The sequence below is a fragment of the Chanos chanos genome, chromosome 11, assembly GCF_902362185.1.
Source record: "Chanos chanos chromosome 11, fChaCha1.1, whole genome shotgun sequence".
NCBI lineage: Eukaryota > Metazoa > Chordata > Actinopteri > Gonorynchiformes > Chanidae > Chanos > Chanos chanos.
The window spans coordinates 24,630,594-24,645,593 of NC_044505.1; positions in this window are offsets into that span (position 1 = coordinate 24,630,594).

Sequence of the window (15,000 nt, forward strand, 5' to 3'; positions counted from 1 at the left end):
CAGAAAAGAAAAGGAAATGTCATGTCATTTTTTAAAATTATTTAATTAATTAATTAATATTGCATCTGTTACTGTGAGGCAGAGGATAATTCATTATAATGGAAGAACAACTGTATATTCTTATATATTCATTATAACTGAGGAATAACTATATATTCTCATATGTTCACTATAACTGAAGAATAACTATATATTCTTATATATTCATTATAACTGAAGAATAACTATTATATTCTTATATATTCACTATAACTGAGGAATAACTATATATTCTTATATTCATTATAACTGACAAATAACTGTATATTCTTATATTCATTATAACTGAGGAATAACTATACATTCTTATATTCATTATAACTGAGGAATAGCTATATATTCTAATATATTCATTATAACTGAGGAATAACTATATATTCTTATGGGTTCATCGTATCATCATATTCTCTATGCCCGTGCGGCCTGCCCCTCTTTACTTTATCACAGTGTTCTCCTTCTTTTCCCCTGACCTCTCCTTTAGTTTTATAAGAATATAAAAATTTTTTAAAACAATGCTGCAGTCCAATCTACCATGAAACAGAACATCCCCATAAAAGTCAGATCAGCGGTTTGGGATGGAGCAAAGCTCCCTCACCTCCCCCCTCCTCTGGAACAGAGGACCTGAAAAGAGGAGGAGACGTGATCACAGTGGTAGGGTTATCAGAGTCAAATAAGTATTTCTCCGTCTCTGATCTGTACTTCTCTCCACTCACTTGTCTACCCTTGTCTCTGTATTCACAGATCACAGGGATCGAAAAAAAAAACCTCTCACACTTCCCATGACTCTGATTCTTCATGAAGATTTGAAACATTTCTATGATGGGATAAAAAAGTGTGGTTTTCATTGTGCAGTGGTCAGTGTGACACAGATGCTGCTCCACAGCCGTTAGGATTATGACGAAATAATCCAATGTTATGGAAAAGCTCCCCTGAGCCCTGTATGAAATGCATGTCTGGGCACTGAGACCAAAAGGGTTATAACTTTGGCCATAGTCATGTTCATAAGCATTTAATATGAAACAATGGCTTTATCCACCAGAGCTCAGAACTGGTCCACCCTTCAGAACGCTGTCAGATGATACTGGAATGCCACGGTAGAACTGTGTTCACATGGCTCAGCTTGTGTTTGGCGAAAGCCTTCAGTAGTTTGAGTAGTGAAGGAGACTGGAGATCTGTTCCACACTCTTCACACCAGATCATCTCCTCAGGGCCAAGTCATATTACGCCGGGGTCTACAGTACCAGAGTGTCTCCTCAGGGTCCACTACACCGGGGTCTACAGTACCAGAGTGTCTCCTCAGGGTCCACTACACCGGGGTCTACAGTACCAGAGTGTCTCCTCAGGGTCCACTACACGGGGGTCTACAGTACCAGTGTCTCCTCAGGGTCCACTACACCGGGGTCTACAGTACCAGTGTCTCCTCAGGGTCCACTACACCGGGGTCTACAGTACCAGTGTCTCCTCAGGGTCCACTACACCGGGGTCTACAGTACCAGAGTGTCTCCTCAGGGCCCACTACACCGGGGTCTACAGTACCAGAGTGTCTCCTCAGGGTCCACTAAACAGGGGCCTACAGTACCAGAGTGTCTCCTCAGGGTCCACTAAACAGGGGCCTACAGTACCAGAGTGTCTCCTCAGGGCCCAGTCACACTAAACAGGGGTCTACAGTACCAGAGTGTCTCCTCAGGGCCCAGTCACACTACACCGGGGTCTACAGTACCAGAGTGTCTCCTCAGGGCCCACTACACCGGGGTCTACAGTACCAGAGTGTCTCCTCAGGGTCCACTACACCGGGGTCTACAGTACCAGAGTGTCTCCTCAGGGTCCACTACACCGGGGTCTACAGTACCAGAGTGTCTCCTCAGGGTCCACTACACCGGGGTCTACAGTACCAGAGTGTCTCCTCAGGGTCCACTACACCGGGGTCTACAGTACCAGAGTGTCTCCTCAGGGTCCACTACACCGGGGTCTACAGTACCAGTGTCTCCTCAGGGTCCACTACACCGGGGTCTACAGTACCAGTGTCTCCTCAGGGTCCACTACACCAGGGTCTACAGTACCAGAGTGTCTCCTCAGGGCCCACTACACCGGGGTCTACAGTACCAGAGTGTCTCCTCAGGGTCCACTACACCGGGGTCTACAGTACCAGAGTGTCTCCTCAGGGCCCACTACACCGGGGTCTACAGTACCAGAGTGTCTCCTCAGGGCCCAGTGACACTAAACAGGGGTCTACAGTACCAGAGTGTCTCCTCAGGGCCCAGTGACACTACACCGGACTTATGAAAGTTCATGTACAAATACTCTACAGTCCAGCTGTGAGTGTATGACATGTTGAATGAATGACATGTTGAATCAAGAAAAACCATCAAAAGTCAATGAAGTTATATGAGATTTTTAGCAAGAGATGTGATTTTTCAGAAGATGTTTGAATGTTTTGATGATGATAAATGTATTAGTTACACATCATTCAAGCCAAAGACAAATGATTTTTACAAATGTCTGAAATAAGGGACAATGTTCTGTTCTGTGTTGTCCAGTGGTGTTCATTTCCCAAAGGTTGGATCTGTCCTACTGCTCAGTGTTGCTCAGATCATTTGATCTACGTCAACCGTAAATGTTAATGTCAAAGTGGGGTCATAATTCATATCAAAATACTGTAGACAGCCCTGCTAGTTAGCACAAAAAGGAAAACAAACAATGGAAATGCCTGCATTTTCAACATAAAAGCAGGACCTTTGATGTGAAGGACACAGCAGACAACTGGGCTCAATGCAGGAACTGCCGCTGAATGTTTGGTGCTGTGGGTTTAGCTGTTTTCTCAGACAAATACATTTATGTTAAGATTTGTTTGTATTTCCCTTTGAAAGTGACTCTGTAGCCGCAGACAGGGTGGATGTGTCTGGTGTCAGGGACAGGGGTGTGTGCGGGCAGGGACAGGCCCATCATTTTCCAGTGCAGCTGGGACCTTGGTGATGGAGCCATGCCGAGCCGTGTCCAGAGATGTTTACACCTGGTGCCCGAGGAAGAGAAAGTGCTTGATTTCATCCTGGTCTTTATAAAAACCACTCTCGGATTAGTTTAGGAGTGTCTATAGGAGTCTTATGGAACTGAAACATGGAAACATCTCAGAACAACACTGTTGGCTCCACAAAGTTCAGCTGACCACCTAAAATAGTCTTATATCCCTCAACCAGTACTCTACCCTACAGAATATACACCTCAAGCATTGAGGCACATCAGTCAGCAGGTTTCAGCACTGAAAGCCTATGGCTGTCTCCCAACATCAGTGTAGGAGCCCTATACAGAATGAAGTTCGGTTATAGAATATTCTCATCTGTTGATTGCAGTTTAGTTCAGATTATTGTGAAATTTTGTGTATAGTGCATACAGCCGGCCCTCCTTATCGCAGGTTCTGCATCAGCGGATTTAACCAACTGTGGATCGAACATATTCACCAAAAAAACAAAACCTCAGAAAGCTCCAAAAAGCAAAACTTGCATTTTCCGCACGCAGAGCACTCTTTCAGGTAATGAAACAAAAGCAATCTGTAAGCGTTGAAAGAAAGGAAATGTTACATTGTTGCTGACGTGCGTGTACTATATTGTTAGGCCTGCGATGGTTGCGTCTGTACTAAACATGACTTTTTTCATGTCATTACCCCCAAAACAATACAGTATAACTAACTATTTACATAGCATTTGTGTTGTATTAGGTATCACAAGTAATCTGTAGATGATTTAAAGTATACAGGAGGGTGTGCGTGGGTAATGTGCAATTACTACACTATTCTATACATGGGACTCGACCATCCACGGATTTTGGCATCCGTGGGAAATCCTGGAACTGATCCCCCACGGTTACAGAGGGCCGACTGTATTTGTGGTGTGAGACGCAGTGCTGCCTCTACAGGCTGAGAGGGGAAGAACACGTAAAGAAACATCTTAGATTACTGTGCTGAAACAATATATTCTTTTTTTTTTCGATTTTGTTTAGTTTAAAATAAACATTACCAATATTCATCTGCTCCCTGTTCTCACTTTGTTCACGCATGTGTCAGATGACTAGCATCCAGTTACTCCCGCTGTGGTTCCAGTAAAGGAATACTTGACACAATAGAGCGAATGTTTTCCCTCATTTTGGCCATACCGTCAGCATGCCCAGATTAAGACAGAAAACAGTATTAGACTGTGCTACCCTCTCCCACGGCTCAGACGTAGACGTTATTCCACACTGACCCTAGCCATAAACCGTGCTTGAATGTCAGTCTTACCGTATGCGTCAGCACTGGAAGTATCATAACGCACAGTCTCTGTTCTGAATCTGCCTCAGATTCGCTGTGGTCTGAAAAACGCATTTGAACATCTGGATCAAAACTAGCCGCTGACACTGCAGCTTCCACTTAAACTTGCAGCCCGTGTCTGTGTGTTCTGCAGCCTGGTCCCATTCAGCGCTTTTAAGACAGATCACAGACGGAGCCGGTACTTGCTGGAAAATGCTTGATGATAACCATTGGTTGTGTGCGTGTGTGTGTGTGTGTGTGTGTGTGTGTGTGTGTGTGTGTGAGATCACAGATCACAGACGGAGCTGCTACTTGCTGGAAAACGCTGAGTGATAACTATTGGTTGTGTTGAATTGGACTGGACTGTTCCCTGTAACAAGGCTGTTTCGATGTGACGTAGCCTTTTATTTGATAGAGTGCTGAATGTGGTTTTGGATCAGTTAAATGTTTGTGGACTGGAAGTGCTGCCTTGCCATCATCTGTTCTCAGACCAGCTGTGACATCATGTGGAAAGAGAGAACAGGTTTGGAAGCTGGTCCTGCAACAGCACTCTCAATGAAAGGCTTCGCATGTGTGTGCATGTGTGTGTGTGTCCTCTAGGGGATGATACGAGTTACACATTATACTGAAATAGAGTTTAGGAGGAAGACTGAGAATATGGAATTGCATTTCATTACAAATCCCCATTTCCCTGTCAACAACACACACACACACACACACACACACGCATGCACACACACTCACACACATATCCAGAATCACCTATTCCCATCTTTTCCTCTACTTTTCACTCCCTCTGCACCATGTTCTTTCCTCATCCCTCTCTCTGAGACAAAGCATGTGTGAGACAGACAGTGTGACTATGAGACAACGCATGTGTGAGACAGACAGTGTGACTGTGAGACAACGCATGTGTGAGACAGACAGTGTGACTGTGAGACAACGCATGTGTGAGACAGACAGTGTGACTGTGAGACAACGCATGTGTAAGACAGACAGTGTGTCTGTGGCCACTCAACAGTTCTAAACCATGAGACTGGTCTTATAGGCAAGCCCAGCTGATCAGACTGGAATAGAGAGAAAATTCTCCCTTGTTAAGTCACCGCACAAGCCATGAGGTGGACTGCAATACACTCAGGCCATGGGTCTGGTTACGACACTGTGCCCCTCTGGACAAGTGCAAAGTGACAGACGGAGGGCAGAGAGGAGACAGGATAGAGTGATGTGAGTGATGAACGGATAATGTTCTAAAATAAATAATCTAAATGGAAAAGATGTTGCAGAACTAACTCTTCTTCAGCGTGTTCAGTAGTACAGTTTTTACTAAGGCAAACAGAGTGTTTGTCACAGAAATAGTCTTGTTTTAACCCATCTAAGCAAACAGCAGAATCGGGTTCATCCCAGCAGACTCAGATGTAAGACAGATGCTCACTCAAGTTTAAGACAAGTTCACACCCCTTAATTTTCCCCTCTGTGTTTCCTTACGTCAGAGAGACAACACCAACCATTTTTATGGGCACTGAAATACAACCAGTTGAAGGCAGAGGATCTGGAGGGCTAGAGCACTACTGTCGTATAATTATGCTTAAAAATATATATATATTGTGTATATATATATACAACCGTATATACAACCGTTTACACTGTAATATTGCCTAAACACTGGTCAGTAGCACTATTTGAACAAACAGTGAATGAGGTCCTCTTTGTGCTAAAACATGGTATTGATGGCAGGGTTGTTCAAGTTCCATTTGACGTTGCTGGATGTTGGCAGTCTATGAGCTGCTACTTTATCAAGAACACCTGTCTGCTTGGGTGATCTGGGGAAAAAAGCTGGCAAATCCACCAAGGTCAGAAAAAAAAAAAAATTCAGGCTGAGGTTATGTGCGTGGCAGTGGATGTGGTGGGCATTTGTTTACACATCTTGTATTTTCCTCTGAACACTTACGGCGGCACCCCCTCATCACACTGGCTCCGTCATATGCCCGGGAGATGAGCTTACTTTTCTGATCCTCAGGCAGGAGGGCAGCCAGACGCCTCTCTCAGTGCTGTAGACTCAGTTGGAGCTGACTGCAGGGGGATGAACTCAAAAAATCGTTCCCCTACGTTGTTTTTGTCATCAGTGTAGCGCAGCACAAGCACGAGTCACGACTGTGGGGCAGTATGCATTGTCTCGTCTGCCTGGATTGATAAAAAAATAAAAAATCACTGCTCGGGGCCTCTTTGGGTTCTTTTTCTTCCCTCACAACAGACAGCATACAGTCCAGTGGATCCTTCTGCACAGTCTTTAAAGTTCCCTTAAATACAGTGGCGATTTTTTAAGGTGCTCTTTCAATACTCCATCAAAGGAGGAAACAACATCCACCAACCCAAGGAAAATCTCGGGCTTATCGGAGCTGTCACTCTCATCGCTGCCCCACAAAGCCAACTCAAAGGCTCCACAAAATGTCTCACAGTCTGTTATTCTGGACAGGATGTGTTTGTGTCACCTCTTCGTTGTGCCTTCTGCTGTCGATCCTGGAGCCTTCATCTCACTGTTCAGCAATGCTAAGCCTGCCCCCCCCCCCCCCCCCCCCCCCCAAAAAAAAAACTTAGCCTCATACCATTGTCTAGATCACTGTGCCTACTTTTGTGCGGCTTGCATTTTTCAGAAAGATGTTTTAGGTCTTGTGCTCCTGTCGCTGTCTTCAACACTTTGGTGCTGACAATTTGAAAAACAGGACAAGCAATAAAAAGCATCACTCACGCCACATCCAGCTAAGACTTCGTTAGTCATGACGAGAGCGGGAGAAGCCCGGGTGCAAGCTCGTCCTGGATCACTTGCCTGCTGCTGAATTTGTGTGTCGAGTCGGTCCGGTCCGGTCCGGTCCGAGCTGCTTCATCCTCCTTTTTTTCTTCCAGCGAACGTCTTGTGAAAGGGTGTTTTTGTGAGTAAATAACCGAATTTTCTTTGATTCCCGCAGTTCCACCTGCAGTTGCCATCTTGTGAAAGTACTGGTCAGCTAGATGAGGAGCAGGAGTGACAGTCGCGAATCCATACTTATATTAATGGCAGGTGTGAACATGAAAGACAGCATCGAGAATTGTCCAATCACATTAGATAAAAAGAACAACATAAAAATGATACCAATTTGCTGCCAGTAACAGTGGGAGTGTCTGGGGTGCAATTGGGGAGCAGCCTCAGGTCACCTGCTTGCCAAAAAATGAAGGACTTACACATGGTGCATTCCATTTGAACTGGGAAGTCGGAATTTCTGAGTTCCAAGTCAGAAATTTCGACTGGAAGTTGGATTTCCAACTCGGAAAATTGGAGGAACGTCACTAACCCCCACCTAAAAATCCAAGATGGCTGCTCCCAGTATTAAAGTAGTGAAAGCTGTAATAGTTCACTGTTTGTTGGCCCTTCTGTCTTAGTTGTGTCTCATTAAACCAGTCGTGCACACAGTACTGTCCAACTTCCATGTATAGACATGTTGCTACGGTGTTTGTATGCGCACAATACTGCATAATGTGTTGTTATCAACTGGTATTGCTAACAATGGCTAACAATTGCTAACCTAGTTAAAATGGTTTTCCAACTTGTTGCACTGGAATGCAGTCATCTCGGGTGTGAGGTCATTCCCAGCTTCGACTTCCAATTTCTGAGGTAAATGGACCGCAGTACTACTGTACACTCTCATTTGGACGGCGCCCTTCACCCAGGAAGTATATGTAATAACACAGAGATCAACCAATTACAACTTGGAACCAATTTTTTATGAATGCTGAAATGCGCTGATGGACTACCAGGTGCATTGTACGAGTACAATTTTTATTTCATAATTATTTTGCATTATCTAATTGACTTTCTTCTCCGGATATTTGGAGGGGGGCGGCACCCCAGTGTCCCACATTATCGAACCACGACTGATATATATACATTTGTCTTTTCATTAACCCCAATAATAACAGTCAGAAAGAGAATCTCTGAGGCGATAGCTTGACTAGTTAAAATCATCCTCCATGCTGTGTGAGTGGTTGGAGGCATACCCAACTGGCATAGCCAGTATTTATCACTGATCTGGAATTCATCTGGCCTGTTTAATCTCTAAAACTGATCTGGATTTCATCTGGCCTGTTTAATCTCTAAAAACTGATCTGGAATTCATCTGGCCTGTTTAATCTCTAAAACTGATCTGGATTTCATCTGGCCTGTTTAATCTCTAAAATTGATGTGGACTTAATCTGGACTGTTTAATCTCTAAAACTGATCTGGATTTAATCTGGCCTGTTCAATATCGAGCTGAGCTGGATGTAACAGTTCTGTGCACAAAAAAAACCTGAGTCACATTACATAACTCATTTATCAGATTTATTCATTCTGATTTATCATTACAGTAAAAACGACTGTACATGCTATTAAGTAGAGGAAATTGCATTAAAGGAGCACTTGCCTGGAGCAGCATGTCTGGTTAAAAGCTCTTCAGATCCATAGGGAACCATTGAGGTGTGAGCATTTTTTAATTCAGCGCGATTAATCCTGATGTACCAGTGTCTATCAGTCTTCGGGAGAATGGAGATTATAGTCTTTACCCTAATAGGGTAGACTTATGCTGTGGATCTGAGCACTCATATTTTACAGGCAAAACCAGCTGAGAAAAAACCCAAAGTCTTGAGAAATAATGTGGAATAAACACATGTTTCTGAAATTCAGTCTCCATGTATTTTTGTAGGTACAACAGTCTTTCTCACCGTGCTGGGTAGGAGCTGACAAGCAGATAAAGACGGTGAGACATCAGATAAAGGGAAATAGTGAGAAATGTTCACACACATGCCTGACTGTGTTTCAGGGAATGAGCCAACATCGTGTAGCTCTTTCAATCCCATGTTCAGTAGAAAGTTAAAGTGTAAAAAAAAAAGACTCTGAAGTGAAAGGAAGCATTTCAAAACCTAGGTAGTGACAACTAAGTTATGCTAGAGGAGTGCTAGAGACCTTCTATTTAAAAATCTGCAGTGTATCATTCTGGCTTTTTTTTTTTTTTTTTAGCAATCCTACAGCATACAGCTGTAGTTTCACAACATTCATCTTTTCCACTCCTGTGGACTGACAGGACTACATATCTACCATCAGAACACCTGACTGCAGTAATCAACTAAATGTCAAAAGCTCTCAATTAACTGGGTCAAGTGTGCTCTCACCGGGCTAAAACAAAAACAAATGCTCTGTCTGGTGAATCTCAGAGACAGAAGGGTAAAACTACGGAATACTGTATATGAAAACACCATGCAGCACCTACAGCTTCAAACATCTGGTTCTTCAAAACCCAAGTCTCAGAAGACGCTGGCCCTCCTAATGGAACTTGCCTTTCCTAATTAGTTTCCTTCCATTAATAAAAGCAATTCTGGGCAACAGCCTTGAGATTTTTTAGGTCCAAACCATTTCTTGTACGATTCAACAGCCTGCGACAGGCGGATCTGTGGTCTCCCCCACCGGAGCTGATATTAGGTTAGGGATTATTAGGTCAACAAGATATTGATGCATCCATCAAATTGTATTTCATTGAATCTCTTCCAACTGTAAAACCATCTGGCTGAGAGTGACACTTTCCATAAACACACATTTTCCCGGGGCATTCGGAGACTCCACTGTTCCAGAGGGGACACTCCACCTGTTTCTCTGCCTATACGCCACAATGTATTAACATTACCGACAGTCCCAGTTTAATTAGAGACAAATAAAACACAATCCAACTAAAACTCGTTGGACTTGTGTATGCATGTGCATGTGTGTGTGTGTGTCTGTGTGTTTGTGTGTGTGTGTGTGTGTGTGTGTGTGTGTGTGCGTGCGCGTGTGTGTGCGTGTGCATGTGTGTGTGTCTGTGTGTGTGTGAGTGTGTGTGTGTCTGTGTGTGTGTGTGTGTGTGTATGTGTGTGTGTGATCTGGAAGATTTTCCGCTCATTTATAGATCAAAGCTGGAACTGCTGTATCCTGATCCTGCTGAAAGCATTAAGGAGATTATGAGTCAATCCGGTCTTTTTTTGTCTCTATCTCATTCTGCTTTCACAATTATCAGGTTTTGGAAGGGCTTCCAAGGGCTAAAGTAGAACAAAAATTTTCCTCGATATTTCATGTTTCTAATCATAACTTGATGAACTCTGGCAGTGCTGAGTAAGGTTTGGCACCATAACACTTTGCAAGATCTACATAGGGGCTTGTAACCAGTCTTTTACACAGTGTAACTAATCTTTCACACAGTGTAACTAATCTTTCACACAGTGTAACCAGTCTTTCACACAGTGTAACTAATCTTTCACACAGTGTAACCAGTCTTTCACACAGTGTAACCAATCTTTCACACAGTGTAACTAATCTTTCACACAGTGTAACCAATCTTTCACACAGTGTAACCAGTCTTTCACACAGTGTAACTAATCTTTCACACAGTGTAACCAGTCTTTCACACAGTGTAACCAATCTTTCACACAGTGTAACTAATCTTTCACACAGTGTAACCAATCTTTCACACAGTGTAACCAGTCTTTCACACAGTGTAACTAATCTTTCACACAGTGTAACCAATCTTTCACACAGTGTAACCAGTCTTTCACACAGTGTAACTAATCTTTCACACAGTGTAACCAGTCTTTCACACAGTGTAACTAATCTTTCACACAGTGTAACTAATCTTTCACACAGTGTAACCAGTCTTTCACACAGTGTAACCAGTCTTTCACACAGTGTAACTAATCTTTCACACAGTGTAACTAATCTTTCACACAGTGTAACCAGTCTTTCACACAGTGTAACTAATCTTTCACACAGTGTAACCAATCTTTCGCACAGTGTAACCAGTCTTTCACACAGTGTAACTAATCTTTCACACAGTGTAACCAGTCTTTCACACAGTGTAACCAGTCTTTCACACAGTGTAACCAGTCTTTCACACAGTGTAACTAATCTTTCACACAGTGTAACCAGTCTTTCACACAGTGTAACCAATCTTTCACACAGTGTAACCAGTCTTTCACACAGTGTAACCAATCTTTCACACAGTGTAACCAGTCTTTCACACAGTGTAACCAATCTTTCACACAGTGTAACCAGTCTTTCACACAGTGTAACCAGTCTTTCACACAGTGTAACCAGTCTTTCTCATTACCTGTGATGAGCTCAGATACCCACTGCCATTCCCTAAAACAACTGAGAGGGTGGGCTGTGGAGGTCTCAGAGGGTGGGCTGTGGAGGTCTCAGAGGGTGGGGTTGTGTGAGGGATCAGAGGTTGTGACATGCTTCCTGTTGTCACAGTGAGACCAGTCAAGTTTTTCACAATACAGGTGTATCACATTGACTTCTGCTATTGCATGTTTGTGTGTGTGTGTGTGTGTGTGTGTGTGTTTGAATGGGGAAATCCAGGCAGAAATTGGCTCACAGTGGCCTGTAATTCTCTGTGTAAAAGTGTAAAATTCCAGTCTAAATTCCCAGTGTGAAATCCCATGTCCCAAGGCCATTCCTGGGAGATACCCTTCAGAATACCCTTCAGTTCTTTACCTATCATCATGTTAGTTTGGTAGTTATGTTTCCACAAACAGCAAACAGGCTTGAATAAAAATCTATTCATAGTTGTTAATTCAGGAAAATGAAAGTTTTTGCTTTTCCACATGTCTGTATGCAGTAAGTGCTGCAGGTCTGTAGAAGAACACTGAGGCTGTGTGAGGACTTGTAGAGATGAGTCAGTATTGGTCTGTTCTGTGTGTGAAGACTTGTAGAGATGAGTCAGTATTGGTCTGTTCTGTGTGTGAAGACTTGTAGAGATGACTCAGTATTGGTCTGTTCTGTGTGTGAAGACTTGTAGAGATGAGTCAGTATTGGTCTGTTCTGTGTGAAGACTTGTATAGATGAGTCAGTATTGGTCTGTTCTGTGTGAGGACTTGTAGAGATGAGTCAGTATTGGTCTGTTCTGTGTGTGAAGACTTGTAGAGATGACTCAGTATTGGTCTGTTCTGTGTGTGAAGACTTGTAGAGATGACTCAGTATTGGTCTGTTCTGTGTGTGAAGACTTGTAGAGATGAGTCAGTATTGGTCTGTTCTGTGTGTGAAGACTTGTATAGATGAGTCAGTATTGGTCTGTTCTGTGTGAGGACTAGCAGAGATGAGTCAGTATTGGTCTGTTCTGTGTGTGAAGACTTGTATAGATGAGTCAGTATTGGTCTGTTCTGTGTGAGGACTTGTATAGATGAGTCAGTATTGGTCTGTTCTGTGTGTGAAGACTTGTAGAGATGAGTCAGTATTGGTCTGTTCTGTGTGAAGACTTGTATAGATGAGTCAGTATTGGTCTGTTCTGTGTGAGGACTTGTAGAGATGAGTCAGTATTGGTCTGTTCTGTGTGTGAAGACTTGTAGAGATGAGTCAGTATTGGTCTGTTCTGTGTGTGAAGACTTGTAGAGATGAGTCAGTATTGGTCTGTTCTGTGTGTGAAGACTTGTAGAGATGACTCAGTATTGGTCTGTTCTGTGTGTGAAGACTTGTAGAGATGAGTCAGTATTGGTCTGTTCTGTGTGAAGACTTGTATAGATGAGTCAGTATTGGTCTGTTCTGTGTGAGGACTTGTAGAGATGAGTCAGTATTGGTCTGTTCTGTGTGTGAAGACTTGTAGAGATGACTCAGTATTGGTCTGTTCTGTGTGTGAAGACTTGTAGAGATGACTCAGTATTGGTCTGTTCTGTGTGTGAAGACTTGTAGAGATGAGTCAGTATTGGTCTGTTCTGTGTGTGAAGACTTGTATAGATGAGTCAGTATTGGTCTGTTCTGTGTGAGGACTAGCAGAGATGAGTCAGTATTGGTCTGTTCTGTGTGTGAAGACTTGTATAGATGAGTCAGTATTGGTCTGTTCTGTGTGAGGACTTGTATAGATGAGTCAGTATTGGTCTGTTCTGTGTGTGAAGACTTGTAGAGATGAGTCAGTATTGGTCTGTTCTGTGTGAAGACTTGTATAGATGAGTCAGTATTGGTCTGTTCTGTGTGAGGACTTGTAGAGATGAGTCAGTATTGGTCTGTTCTGTGTGTGAAGACTTGTAGAGATGAGTCAGTATTGGTCTGTTCTGTGTGTGAAGACTTGTAGAGATGAGTCAGTATAGGTCTGTTCTGTGTGAGGACTAGCAGAGATGAGTCAGTATTGGTCTGTTCTGTGTGTGAAGACTTGTAGAGATGAGTCAGTATTGGTCTGTTCATAAGAATGCATTCTTTATTACATCGTGAAAAATGAAAATCGTGAATAATATTAATGTGCAAAACAGTGTGAGATCATGACATTTAACTCAGCTGTGAATAAGCTTTTTTTTTTTTCTTTTTTGGTTTGTTTGTTTGTTTGGTCTGGGCAGTAAACACTCCATGGTGAGTGTATGTAATACACTGGATTGTGCATGTCTGAAATCATACACCTCCTCCATCATTTTAATTACTTACTGATGATGTGCCATGAATATGTTCACACGTGAATATGTGTTTGAGTGCATTTTTACATTTGGTTTGCGTTAGTCTAACGCTGCTTAAAGCACTTCCCTAGGCTTTTGGCTGTCGTGTGGAGCTCTCGTCCAACCCGTAATCAACGTCATAAATCTCAAGTGGTGCAACTCACAGAGACGACAAGCGGACTCATTGCCACATATCATTTTCAAAACACGGGTTTTCTGGGCTCAAGAGCATGATTAAATCTCTCTGAGTTTTACCCAGAGACCACAGGGCTTGCTTGGCATCTGTCTCTCCATTCTGTTCCTCCTGAACATCTGGTCTCTCACCCCACTCTCCAGCGCTCAGGTCAAACCTCCTCCTCCTCCTCCTCCATACGCTCCTGGTCGAGGGAGAGGAGTCCGACCACAGTGCGACCCCACACTCCTCGAACAGTTTTCCGCGTCACATTCCTTAGGAGCTTGGTAGACAGCTTGTGTGATGGAGCTCATTCCTGTTTTATGGGACGATGCTGAGAAAAACATGACATGACTTGCAGAGCTGAATGACATCCCAAAATAATGAATTAGATGAACCTCATTTTGCTCTAATGCCCAGTCTGAAAAAAAAGAAAAACTCATAACAACCTGAAGAGAGATTAAGACTGGCACCGAGATTACTCACCTTCCTTTAGTAATCTCGCTCAGTAGAGAATATCACTTTCCTCTGAGAGGGCGTTTAAAAGTGTGATGGACGCTCACAGCGTTTGATTGGATGGCGTCTCCTCTCGATGTCGCAGAAGAGATGGCTCCATTAGAACACTGCAGTCATGTTACAGTGTATGTGGAACTGAGTGATAACATCGCTCTCTCTCTCTCGCTCTCTCTCTTTTATATTTCTGTAATGGGGAGTATTAAAAGACTGAGAATGGGGATATGGGTGCTTGGGGGGTGGGGGGTGTTATCAGATTGAAATGGGGGCCGTTATAAGTGGCGTGGCTATTTATGAAGTGATTGAGTAGCAGATGGTATTTTAGTATCATCGCCAGCCCGGCCACATCACATTACCATTTAACAGTGGTTATCAGATCACAAATCAGCTCTTTCTCCAGTTCAGCCTTTGTCTTCCCTGGCCTCCACAGAACCGCAGCTCCATCACTGAGGGGCCGGGCAGGCGTCTCTGAGATAATGTTTAACTCCCGAACCAGTGGACTCTCACCATACCAGTTCATTTGACTTGTTTAATGGTTAAGACTCGC